This window comes from Penaeus japonicus, unplaced genomic scaffold (genome assembly GCF_977035675.1).
Source record: "Penaeus japonicus unplaced genomic scaffold, GWHDUDI00000001_assembly GWHDUDI00001832, whole genome shotgun sequence".
In the NCBI taxonomy this organism is placed as follows: Eukaryota; Metazoa; Arthropoda; class Malacostraca; order Decapoda; family Penaeidae; genus Penaeus; species Penaeus japonicus.
In genome coordinates, this window is record NW_028236234.1 from 1 (window position 1) to 10000 (window position 10000).

At 64.3% G+C, this 10000-nt stretch overlaps 1 non-coding gene and 2 pseudogenes across 1 annotated transcript; all 3 read right to left on the reverse strand.

Annotated features, from left to right (window-relative positions):
- LOC147466322 (large subunit ribosomal RNA) lies at positions 1-2312 on the reverse strand (annotated as a pseudogene; the record flags this gene model as incomplete).
- Positions 2313-4057: 1745 nt separating this feature from the next.
- LOC147466323 (5.8S ribosomal RNA) lies at positions 4058-4225 on the reverse strand (annotated as a pseudogene).
- A 516-nt stretch (positions 4226-4741) lies between these two features.
- On the reverse strand, positions 4742-6794 carry LOC147466324 (small subunit ribosomal RNA). The gene has a single exon (XR_015190923.1). It is a non-coding gene; the product is annotated as a small subunit ribosomal RNA (ribosomal RNA).
- Positions 6795-10000: the final 3206 nt, after the last annotated feature.

Genomic DNA, 10000 nt, shown 5'->3' on the forward strand with positions numbered 1-10000 from the left:
ACAAAAGAAGAAGCAGCAGCAGCAACAACAACAAACCACCGGCCCAAGACAAAGCAGGCTCAGTGGTCGCCGTCGCCGCCGCCGCCGCCCCCGCCGCGCTCCTCTCGACTGACTCTTACCGCTGGCTCGCTCCACCGGCTCGTGCCGACTCTACCCCCACGCAAAAACAGGAGGAGGCCTCGGCGGCGACGACCAACAACAACAGCCGCCGCCTGCCGCCGCGCTCCACCACTGCTTTCTTGTGGCATTTTCCAGGGGATGGGAGGGAAGCTATCCTCGGACTAAGGGCCGACTTAACCACGACCAAGCGATGTTGGCGGGGAACCCTCCTCCGCTTCGGTCAACGAGGGTCCGGCTTGCTCGAGCATTTGCTACTACCACCAAGATCCGCACCGGTGGCGGCTCCAGACCGGCTCACGCCGTATCCTTCTACGCTCACCACCGCGCCCTCCTACTCGCCGGGGCCTCGAGACCTCCTCGTCGCAGCCAATAGTGCGCCCGGCGGTAGAGTATCGGGAGGATGCTTGAGCGCCATGCCATTTTCGGGGTTACTTGCTTCGGCAGGTGAGTTGTTACACACTCCTTAGCGGATTCCAACTTCCATGGCCACCGTCCTGCTGTCTATAGCAAGCAACTCCCTTCCATGGGATCGGAATTAGCATCCATTTAGGCCCCTTAACTCCACGTTTGGTTCATCCCACAGCGCCAGTTCTGCTTACCAAAATTGGCCCACTAGGCACTCCGATTCTCGTCCGGGGCTTCAGCGAAGCAAGCCCGGCACCTCACCCATTTAAAGTTTGAGAATGGGCTGAGGACATTTCGTCCCCAACACCCCTAGTCATTCGCTTTACCGGATGGAACTCGTTCGACATGAGCGCCAGCTATCCTGAGGGAAACTTCGGAGGGAACCAGCTACTAGATAGTTCGATTGGTCTTTCGCCCCTATACTCAGCTCTGGCGATCGATTTGCACGTCAGAAACGCTTCGGACCTCCACCAGGGTTTCCCCTGGCTTCATCCTGGCCAAGCATAGTTCACTATCTTTCGGGTCCCAACATTTATGCTCTGGGTACCCGCCGACACATCCGGACGCCGGAAACCCGCCCGGGGAGGGCGGCGGCGCCCGTTCGTCATGGCGAGTCCCGGGCCTGCGCCCCCCGAAAGGCCCCCGCCCGAAGGAAGGGACCCCGGCGTGCGGGAGCGGAAGCGGGACTCCGCGCCGTCCCGGGGAGGAAAGTCAGTCACTCCGTCCGGGTGCGCGCGGCCGCCCGCTCGCCGAGGGATCGGCCCAATCACTTTCATTGCGCCCGTGGGTTTAGTGCGCCCATTGACTCGCATACATGTTGGACTCCTTGGTCCGTGTTTCAAGACGGGTCGGGTGGAGGATCGACTCTTTGCACGCCGCGAAGGCAAAAAAAACCGGGCGGCGTTGATAGCCGGCCCGGCGCCCCGGAGGAGTGACCGTCGGGGGAGCAAGACGAGGACGCCGGGGGATCCCCGGACGAGCGCGCTGGAACGCCGCGGCGACAGAGGGGCGAGAAACCCCATCTCCCGACACGCGGCACGCGCCGCCGGTTCCTGCCAGAACCCGGGCCTCAGACGCCCCAAACCCCAACGCGTCGCGGCGACCTACTGCGGGGGGAAGATCGCCCGCCGGCGCCGGGCAGGCGGCGGGCCGCGCCCCCCTGCCTCCCCCGACCCCGAAGGATCGAGAGAAAGGGAGGTCGCGACGGCCGCAGGGCCCGGAGAACGGACCCGCAGCCGCCAACTAAACCCGCTGCCGTCTCCCGGACAAACCGTCGAACTGAATCCCCCCAGTTCGATCTTCGAATCTCCGCCCGTTTAGCCTCTTAACGGTTTCACGTTCTCTTGAACTCTCTCTACAGGGTTCTGTTTCAACTTTCCCTCACGGTACTTGTTCGCTATCGGTCTCGTGGTCGTATTTAGCCTTAGATGGAGTTTACCACCTGCTTTAGGTTGCGGTTTCAGGCAACCCGACTCTAAGGAGAGGCCCGTTCCGCACTCCCGAAACCCCCCTCCCCGCGAACGAGGAAGGGTACGACTTCCGCCACACGGGCCTGACACCCTCCCTGGGTATTGGAGTCATTCATGCACAACTTAGGCGGCGCGGGAGCGCGTGCAGGACCTCTCCCCAACGCAGCACCCCTCGAGCCCCCTGTTAAGGGACGCGAGGCTTTGCGCTGGGCTCTTCCCGTTTCGGTCGCACTTACTCAGGGAATCCCGGTTGGTTTCTTTTCCTCCGCTCATTAATATGCTTAAATTGGGCGGGTCATCTCCCTCCACTCGAGGTCGTCAAGAAGAAGAATGACAAGCATTCACAGAGCTTTAGCGAGCCCCAGAACGCGAGACATGACCAGCGCAGTCCTTCCATGGCGGGGGGCGGCGGCGGCTGCTGCTGCTGCTCACCCCACCCCCCCGGCTCACGCAACGGCGGCGTGGCCAGCGACTGGCTCGCTCGCGAAGGGACTCGCTGCTCGCTCTTCCCCCTTCTTTTTCGCCGGCCGAAAAATCGGCCGCCCAAGGCACAAAAGAAAAAGGGTCCAAGATGGCTCATTCGCTTTTTTTTTCCTCGCTCGCTCTCTCACCCAGACATTGGGAAGCCAAAACTCCTCCTGCCGCCGCTCACTGTCATCATCAAGCTCGCTCGCGCTCTCTCTCTTGCGTCAGCTCCCTCTGGTGCGACGGGGGGGGCCGGGTAGGGGAGGACGGTCAAGGGAACACCTGGGCGTATAGGGGCGCGCCTCGCGGCCTCGCCCCACCCCCAGGGCCCGCACCTTCTTATGCAGCGCCTCGACCCAAACCAATCGCCCGCGCCCGCGCCCGCCGCACGCTCAAAAACCGAGACCCACGAACACCCTAAGCCTTCCAAGCGGGTTTGTCGTCCTGGTCAAGGAAACGGGGAAGGGGACGGGGACGTGACGGGAGAGAGACACGGCCGTCTCTTCCCGCCGCCCTTTTTTGGATTAGCCGGCTAGCCGTCCACTACCGACGAGGAGAGCCGGAGCTTTTTTTCTGGCGACAGGTTACCTCCGCCCAGCCGGGGAGGTGGGGGGTTAAGGACGGTCATGGGAACACCTGGACGTATGGGGGCGCGCCATGCGGCCTCGCCCCACCCCCAGGGCCCGCACCTTCTTATGCAGCGCCTTAACCCCGCCAACAGAGACTTTGGCGCGGAGCGGCTCCTCAACCCAAAAGCAATAACCGGCCCAAGCCGGCTAAAGCCTTTTCGTGACGTTTCTCTCTCGTCAGACACTGGTCTGGTCTGGCCTGGCCGGCCCTGCCTGCTCGCCTGCCAGCCTGCTTCCCAACGCGCTCCAGCACACGCACCCCTCCGAGCCCTTGAGAGAGCCTCCCCCCTCTTATCCTTGTCCGACTAAGCGGCAACGCGGAGCGCACGAGAGAGAGAGACCCCTCGCGGAGGGAGGGGGCAGGGAGGAGCGGCAAAAAGAGAAGAGGCCGGCGCTGGCTGGCTGGCTGGCTGGCCGGGCAGAGGGGAGGAACCTCTCCGGCTTACATCCCCCGGGTAGAAGGAAGGAGGAGGAGGAGGGCGGCGGCGGGGGGGTCTTGCGACCATCGCGCGCCGCCCGGCGAACCATCGCTCATCGAGGAATAGGGTCTTAAGGGAACGTCTGGACAACGCAAGGGACTTTAGCGAGGCGGGGACGTGGAGAACAACCTCCCACACCTCTCTCCCGAGCGCCTTCCTTCGGAAGTCCAGCGAACTCCCCAGGGCGCCTAGCGGTGCAAAGGCAAAAGGGGACGAGCCCCCCGGCCTCGCACCCACGGCAAGGTCAACAGCCCGCCGTCGCTAATGGACGACGGGCCCCATGGTGCTTAGCAGGCCTCCACACCTTGGCCAGCTTCTGGGGGCCGCACGCATGCATGCAGTCCCCCGCCCGCTGGCCGTCCGGCACGGAGGCCCCCGCACGGCGATCTTTCGCCTCACTCTCAACAGAAACACTGTGTCGGCCTACCGGAGAACGGGCGGCGGGGGGGCCGCCGCAGCCGTCCATACTGTCTCCCGGTAGGCAACGTCACGACACTCGAGGGAGGGTGGCGGCCGTCCTTCGAAGAAGGCACAGGGCCGCCGCAATGTGCGTTCGACACGTCGATGGAATCACGGGACAATTGCGATAGCCATCAGACTACGCTTTTTGCCGCGGTCTTCCTCGACCCACGAGCCAAGTGATCCCCCGTTAAGAGTCTTGGAGAGGTTTTTTTCGAGTTCGCACGCGACTCGCTCGCCTCCCACCCGACCAGGGGCCGAGGGGAAGTAAACAACTCGTTTGAAAAAACAAAAGCTAAGCACAGACCGCGACACGGACGTCGTCGATCCCAGCTGGCCACGAAAAGTCCCGGTAACCCAGGCGGGGCGGGAAAGAGATTAACTTTGGGGTTCGGCGCCTCCACCTTTTTTTTTTTTTAAGCTCCACCCGCCTCCTTTCCCTCCTACAGCGAGAGAGAGACAGAGGGGTACCAGAGCCTATCATCATAAGGAGGAGGAGAGCCGGGAGCCGTCCCGAGAGCCCCCCGTAATGGCGTTCGAAAGAAGAAGAAGAAGAAGAAGAAGGGCCGATGCACGGTACGTCCACCGCTGCATTATTTCCTTCGACAGGGCCCGCCCTTCCAAGCCGGGAGGGGTCCTCACGGCCCCCTCTCGACGGACCGCGATTGGGCAAGCAAGCCAGCCAAAAGCTAGCGAGCGAGCGATCTCGGGTCGGTAATGATCCTTCCGCAGGTTCACCTACGGAAACCTTGTTACGACTTTTACTTCCTCTAAATGACCCAGCTTGGACACCTTTCCGTCGACCCGAGGGCGCTGACTGACGGGCAGCAGCGGCTCCAAGGGCGCCAGTCCGGTGCCCTCACTAGACCATTCAATCGGTAGTAGCGACGGGCGGTGTGTACAAAGGGCAGGGACTAAATCGGTGCAATCTGGTGAATTGCGCCTACTGGGAATTCCTCGTTCATGGGGAACATTTGCAAGCCCCAATCCCCTTTACGGACAGCTTTCACGAGGTTACCCGCTCCTCTCGGAGCGGGGACAGCTCGCTGAACTCTCCATTGTAGCGCGCGTGCGGCCCAGAACATCTAAGGGCATCACAGACCTGTTATGGCTCAATCTCTCGTGCGGCTAGTATATTTTTTGCTGCCGCTTATCCCTCTAAGAAGAAGATTGCGAAGCGGACGCCAGTTTCCGAAGCCGGGGCGAACACCGCGGCGGAGGAGCAGCCACGCGCAACGAGGCAGAACCCCGCACGCGCAACCACCGCCGCCCGCGCGCGGGCCGCACCCGGCCCGGCTTTAGGGACTCGTCGCCGCCCTGGAAGGCGGCGCGAGGACGAGACCCGTCGACTATTTAGCAGGCTAGAGTCTCGTTCGTTATCGGAATTAACCAGACAGATCACTCCACCAACTAAGAACGGCCATGCACCACCACCCACCGAATCGAGAAAGAGCCTTCATTCTGTCAATCCTTCCGGTGTCCGGGCCTGGTGAGTTTCCCCGTGTTGAGTCAAATTGAGCCGCAGGCTCCACTCCTGGTGGTGCCCTTCCGTCAATTCCTTTAAGTTTCAGCTTTGCAACCATACTTCCCCCGGAACTCAAAGACTTTGGTTTCCCGGAAGCTCCCCGCCGGGTCATGGGAATAACTGCGGCGGATCGCTAGTCAGCATCGTTTAAGGTTAGAACTAGGGCGGTATCTGATCGCCTTCGAACCTCTAACTTTCGTTCTTGATCAATGAAAACATCCTTGGCAGATGCTTTCGCATTAGGTCGTCATGCGACGGTCTAAGAATTTCACCTCTGGCGTCGCAGTACGAATGCCCCCGTCTGCTTCTCTTAATCATTACCTCGGGTTCCGAAAAACCGACAAAATAGAACCGAGGTCCTCTTCCATCATTCCATGCACGACCATTCGGGCTGTAAGCAATCGTCAGCCTGCTCTGAGCACTCTAATTTTTTCAAAGTAAACGTGCCGGCCACAAGGGGACACCCGGTTAAGGGCATACAAACCCCCTGCAAGCCGGCGGGGACACAGCTCGGAACCCGGCAGTGACCGCCGCTAAGGCGGACCGCCGGTCCGGAGCAGAGTTCCAACTACGAGCGTTTCAACCGCAACAACTTTAATATACGCTAGTGGAGCTGGAATTACCGCGGCGGCTGGCACCAGACTTGCCCTCCACTTGATCCTCGTACAAGGATTTAAAGTGTACTCATTCCAATTGCGAAGCCCCGTTCGGGGCTCGCAACAGTATTTTTCGTCACTACCTCCCCGTGCCGGGAGTGGGTAATTTGCGCGCCTGCTGCCTTCCTTAGATGTGGTAGCCGTCTCTCAGGCTCCCTCTCCGGAATCGAACCCTGATTCCCCGTTACCCGTGATAGCCATTGTAGGCGTTTAACCTACAATCGAGAGCTGATAAGGCAGACGCCTGCAGGACGCGGCGCCGACCCAACCCGTCAGGGAGGGGTCGTGCGCTCGGCAAAAGTTATTCTGTTTCACCAAGAGAGTCAGGCGCGCGGCCCTCGCGAGCCGCGCGCCCAGGGGTTTTGGTCTAATAAAAGCGCTCCTCCCTCGCGGTCGGAGACTCCAAAGGCATGTATTAGCTCTAGAATTACCACAGTTATCCAAGTAATGCGGTTCAGCAGAGATCCAATGAGTTGTATCTGATTTAATGAGCCGTCCGCGGTTTCGCCTTAAGTCGGCCTGTACTTACACATGCATGGCTTAATCTTTGAGACAAGCATATGACTACTGGCAGGATCAACCAGGTAGCACATAGCAATAACAGCACACCAGTCGTCAACGACCCGCCGCCGCCGCCGCCACTGCTGCCGCCCGCGCCACAGCGGGGGGGGAGCCGGCGACGGAAGACGGGGACCGTCTACCGATGGAGGCACAAGCTCTACTGCTCGCCGCCTTCTTCTTCTTCCGCCTCCACCACCACCACCACCACCTCTTCCTCCTTTTTACGGGAGGCTGGCGGCGGCGGCGGCAGCAGCAGAGAGAGAGAGCTGGCGAGTTTTTCGAGGGCGTTCAAAAAAGGGGCTATCGGCGCCGCTACCAGGGGAAAAGGGGGAACTCGCCGGGCCAGAACAAAAGAGCACGGCCGCGACATGCCCCCTCCCGGGCGCTAACCTCCAAGTAAAAGGCCCACACCCCAGAGCACGCACCCTCCAAAAGAGCTTGGCATCCCAAGCCACTGGCCCGTCCGCCAGCGCCCGAGTCGTCGTCCTCCATTCTTCCTACCGTGGCCGAGCCCAAAAAGGGGCAGAGGCCCCGCGTAGGAGACTCCAGAGGAGAGGCGGGACGAAAATCAGGAGGAGGAGGGGCAGCGCCCAAGGCGTGGGCCCAGCCCGACAGCAAGGGGGGGGAAGGCACCCGAGCGTCGAGCAAGTTCCAAAAAGGAAAAACCATGTCAATCACATGGGCGGATCAAAGACGGTGATTGCCGAAAGAGCTTCCTCTCGTCGCAGGTTACGCACACCCGGGATCTAACTCGGCGTTACCGGCCGTGGCCGACGGGAGTACAGACCCAAGGGCGGACCGCGCGAGGGTGAGGCCGCGAAGGGCACTCGGGAAACAATTCCGAACGGAAACAGAGAAGGGGGGGCAGCCGCATATATGAAGGGCAGGGCCCGGCCGGCCGTCGGCGGCGCGAGGACTGGTTACCTCGGCGGCCTCGGGCCAACCAGAAGGGCGCGAGCCCACGGCTATTGCTGTGAAAGGTGGGCCAGACGGGGTTTTTTACGCCCACAGTCGCTCCCGAGGCAAGAGAGAGGGGGAGGGTTTGGCCGGCCCGCCGACGAGCAAAAGAGACGCGGCGCACCGAGCGAGGGGGAGAGGGGCCGCAATCGCTCGGCGAAAATCGCTGCGTCCTGTGCACTCAGGGGGAGGGCGCAGGCCTGGAAGAGCAGGGGGGACTAAGGACAGAGCCGGCTCGGCGGGGCACAACCGAGGCCAGGACTCCGCCCACGCTGCGGACGGCTCCCCCCTACCTTTATCCGGACGGCTGGTTAGGGCCCGAGACCACAACAACACCGCAAAGTCCGCAACGCCCACGCCACCGGGGCGGCTCCAAAGGGGAGGAGGCCCGCCTGGACCCAAAGGCGGACGCCAAGGCAGGGGCGCCCAGGCGCCACGGCAACCCCAAAGGTCGGCCCGCTGGGGCGGAGAGAGCAACGCCTTCTGCGCTCGGGCGGCCCGAGGCAGAGCCGCCGCCCGCCACACCAGGCCACAGCCGGACCGGCGGCCCGAGAGGAGGAAGAACGCCAGCCAAGGAGTCCACCAAGGAAGGAGGCGCCCCCCCGGGGAAGGCGACGGGCGCACCGCCGCCCCCGGCTCGGAGGCGCCCGCCACCCGCGACCGCCCGGCCACGGACCGAGGCCGAGGCCGCCCCCGAGCCACAGGAGGTCCGAGCCGAACCCGCGGCTCGGGAGGAGGCAAAACTCAAGGCCCGCCAAACCCAGGCGGCGGCCGGAGAGGAAGCCTCCCCCTATATATATCCGGACGGCTGGTTAGGGCCCGGGACCGCACCAACCCCGCCCAAAACCAAGACCCGCACCCGCGCGGGAGGCTCGCGCCCATGGCCCGCCCACCTGGCCACGAATGAACGGCCGCACTCCGCTCAAGGCGCCCTCTCCCGCGACCCGCGCCCCGGGCTCGCGCCCGAGGCCCGCGCCACCTGGAATGGGGAACGCACCGGGCGGCAGGCGCAACCGCCGTTCCCCGGCTCGGAGGCGCCCGCCACCCGCGCCCGCCGCGCGCCCCGGCCCGAGGCCGAGCCGGCGCCCGCCACAGGAGGCCCGAGCCGAAGCGGAGGCTCGAGAGGAGGAGGAACAAACCAATCCCCCAAGATAGGGAGGCGCGCCCCTCGAGAAGGCGGCAGGCGCCTCCGCGCCGCCACAGGAGGCCCCCGCCGAAGCGGAGGCTCGAGAGGAGGAGGAGGAACAAACCAGTCCCCCCAAGAAGGGAGGCGCCCCTCTTCTGGACGCCACGGCCGGACCTCCGCCCGTCCGGCGGCCCGAGGGGAGGAAAAGACACGAGCCAATCCACCAACGAAGGAGCCTCTCGCCCGCCACACCATGCCATGCCACAGCCGGACCGGCGGCCCGAGAGGAGGAAGAACGCCAGCCAAGGAGTCCACCAAGGAAGGAGGCGCCCCCCGGGGGAAGGCGACGGGCGCACCGCCGCCCCCGGCTCGGAGGCGCCCGCCACCCGCGACCGCCCGGCCACGGACCGAGGCCGAGGCCGCCCCCGAGCCACAGGAGGTCCGAGCCGAACCCGCGGCTCGGGAGGAGGCAAAACTCAAGGCCCGCCAAACCCAGGCGGCGGCCGGAGAGGAAGCCTCCCCCTATATATATCCGGACGGCTGGTTAGGGCCCGGGACCGCACCAACCCCGCCCAAAACCAAGACCCGCACCCGCGCGGGAGGCTCGCGCCCATGGCCCGCCCACCTGGCCACGAATGAACGGCCGCACTCCGCTCAAGGCGCCCTCTCCCGCGACCCGCGCCCCGGGCTCGCGCCCGAGGCCCGCGCCACCTGGAATGGGGAACGCAACGGGCGGCAGGCGCAACCGCCGTTCCCCGGCTCGGAGGCGCCCGCCACCCGCGCCCGCCGCGCGCCCCGGCCCGAGGCCGAGCCGGCGCCCGCCACAGGAGGCCCGAGCCGAAGCGGAGGCTCGGGAGGAGGAGGAGGAGGAGGAACAAACCAAATCCCCCCAAGATAGGGAGGCGCGCCCCTCGGGAAGGCGGCAGGCTCCTCCGCGCAAGCCACAGAAAGCCCCTTGCCGAAGCGGCGGCCCGAGAGGAGGAGGAGGAGGAGGAGGATCAAACCAATCCCCCAAGGAAGGCGGCAGGCGGCGACAGGCGCACCGCCGCCCCCCGGCTCGCAGGCGCCCGCCACCCGCGACCGCCCGGCCACGGGGGCCGAGGCCAGGACGCCCGCAAGCCACAGGAGGCCCGAGCCGGACCCGCGGCT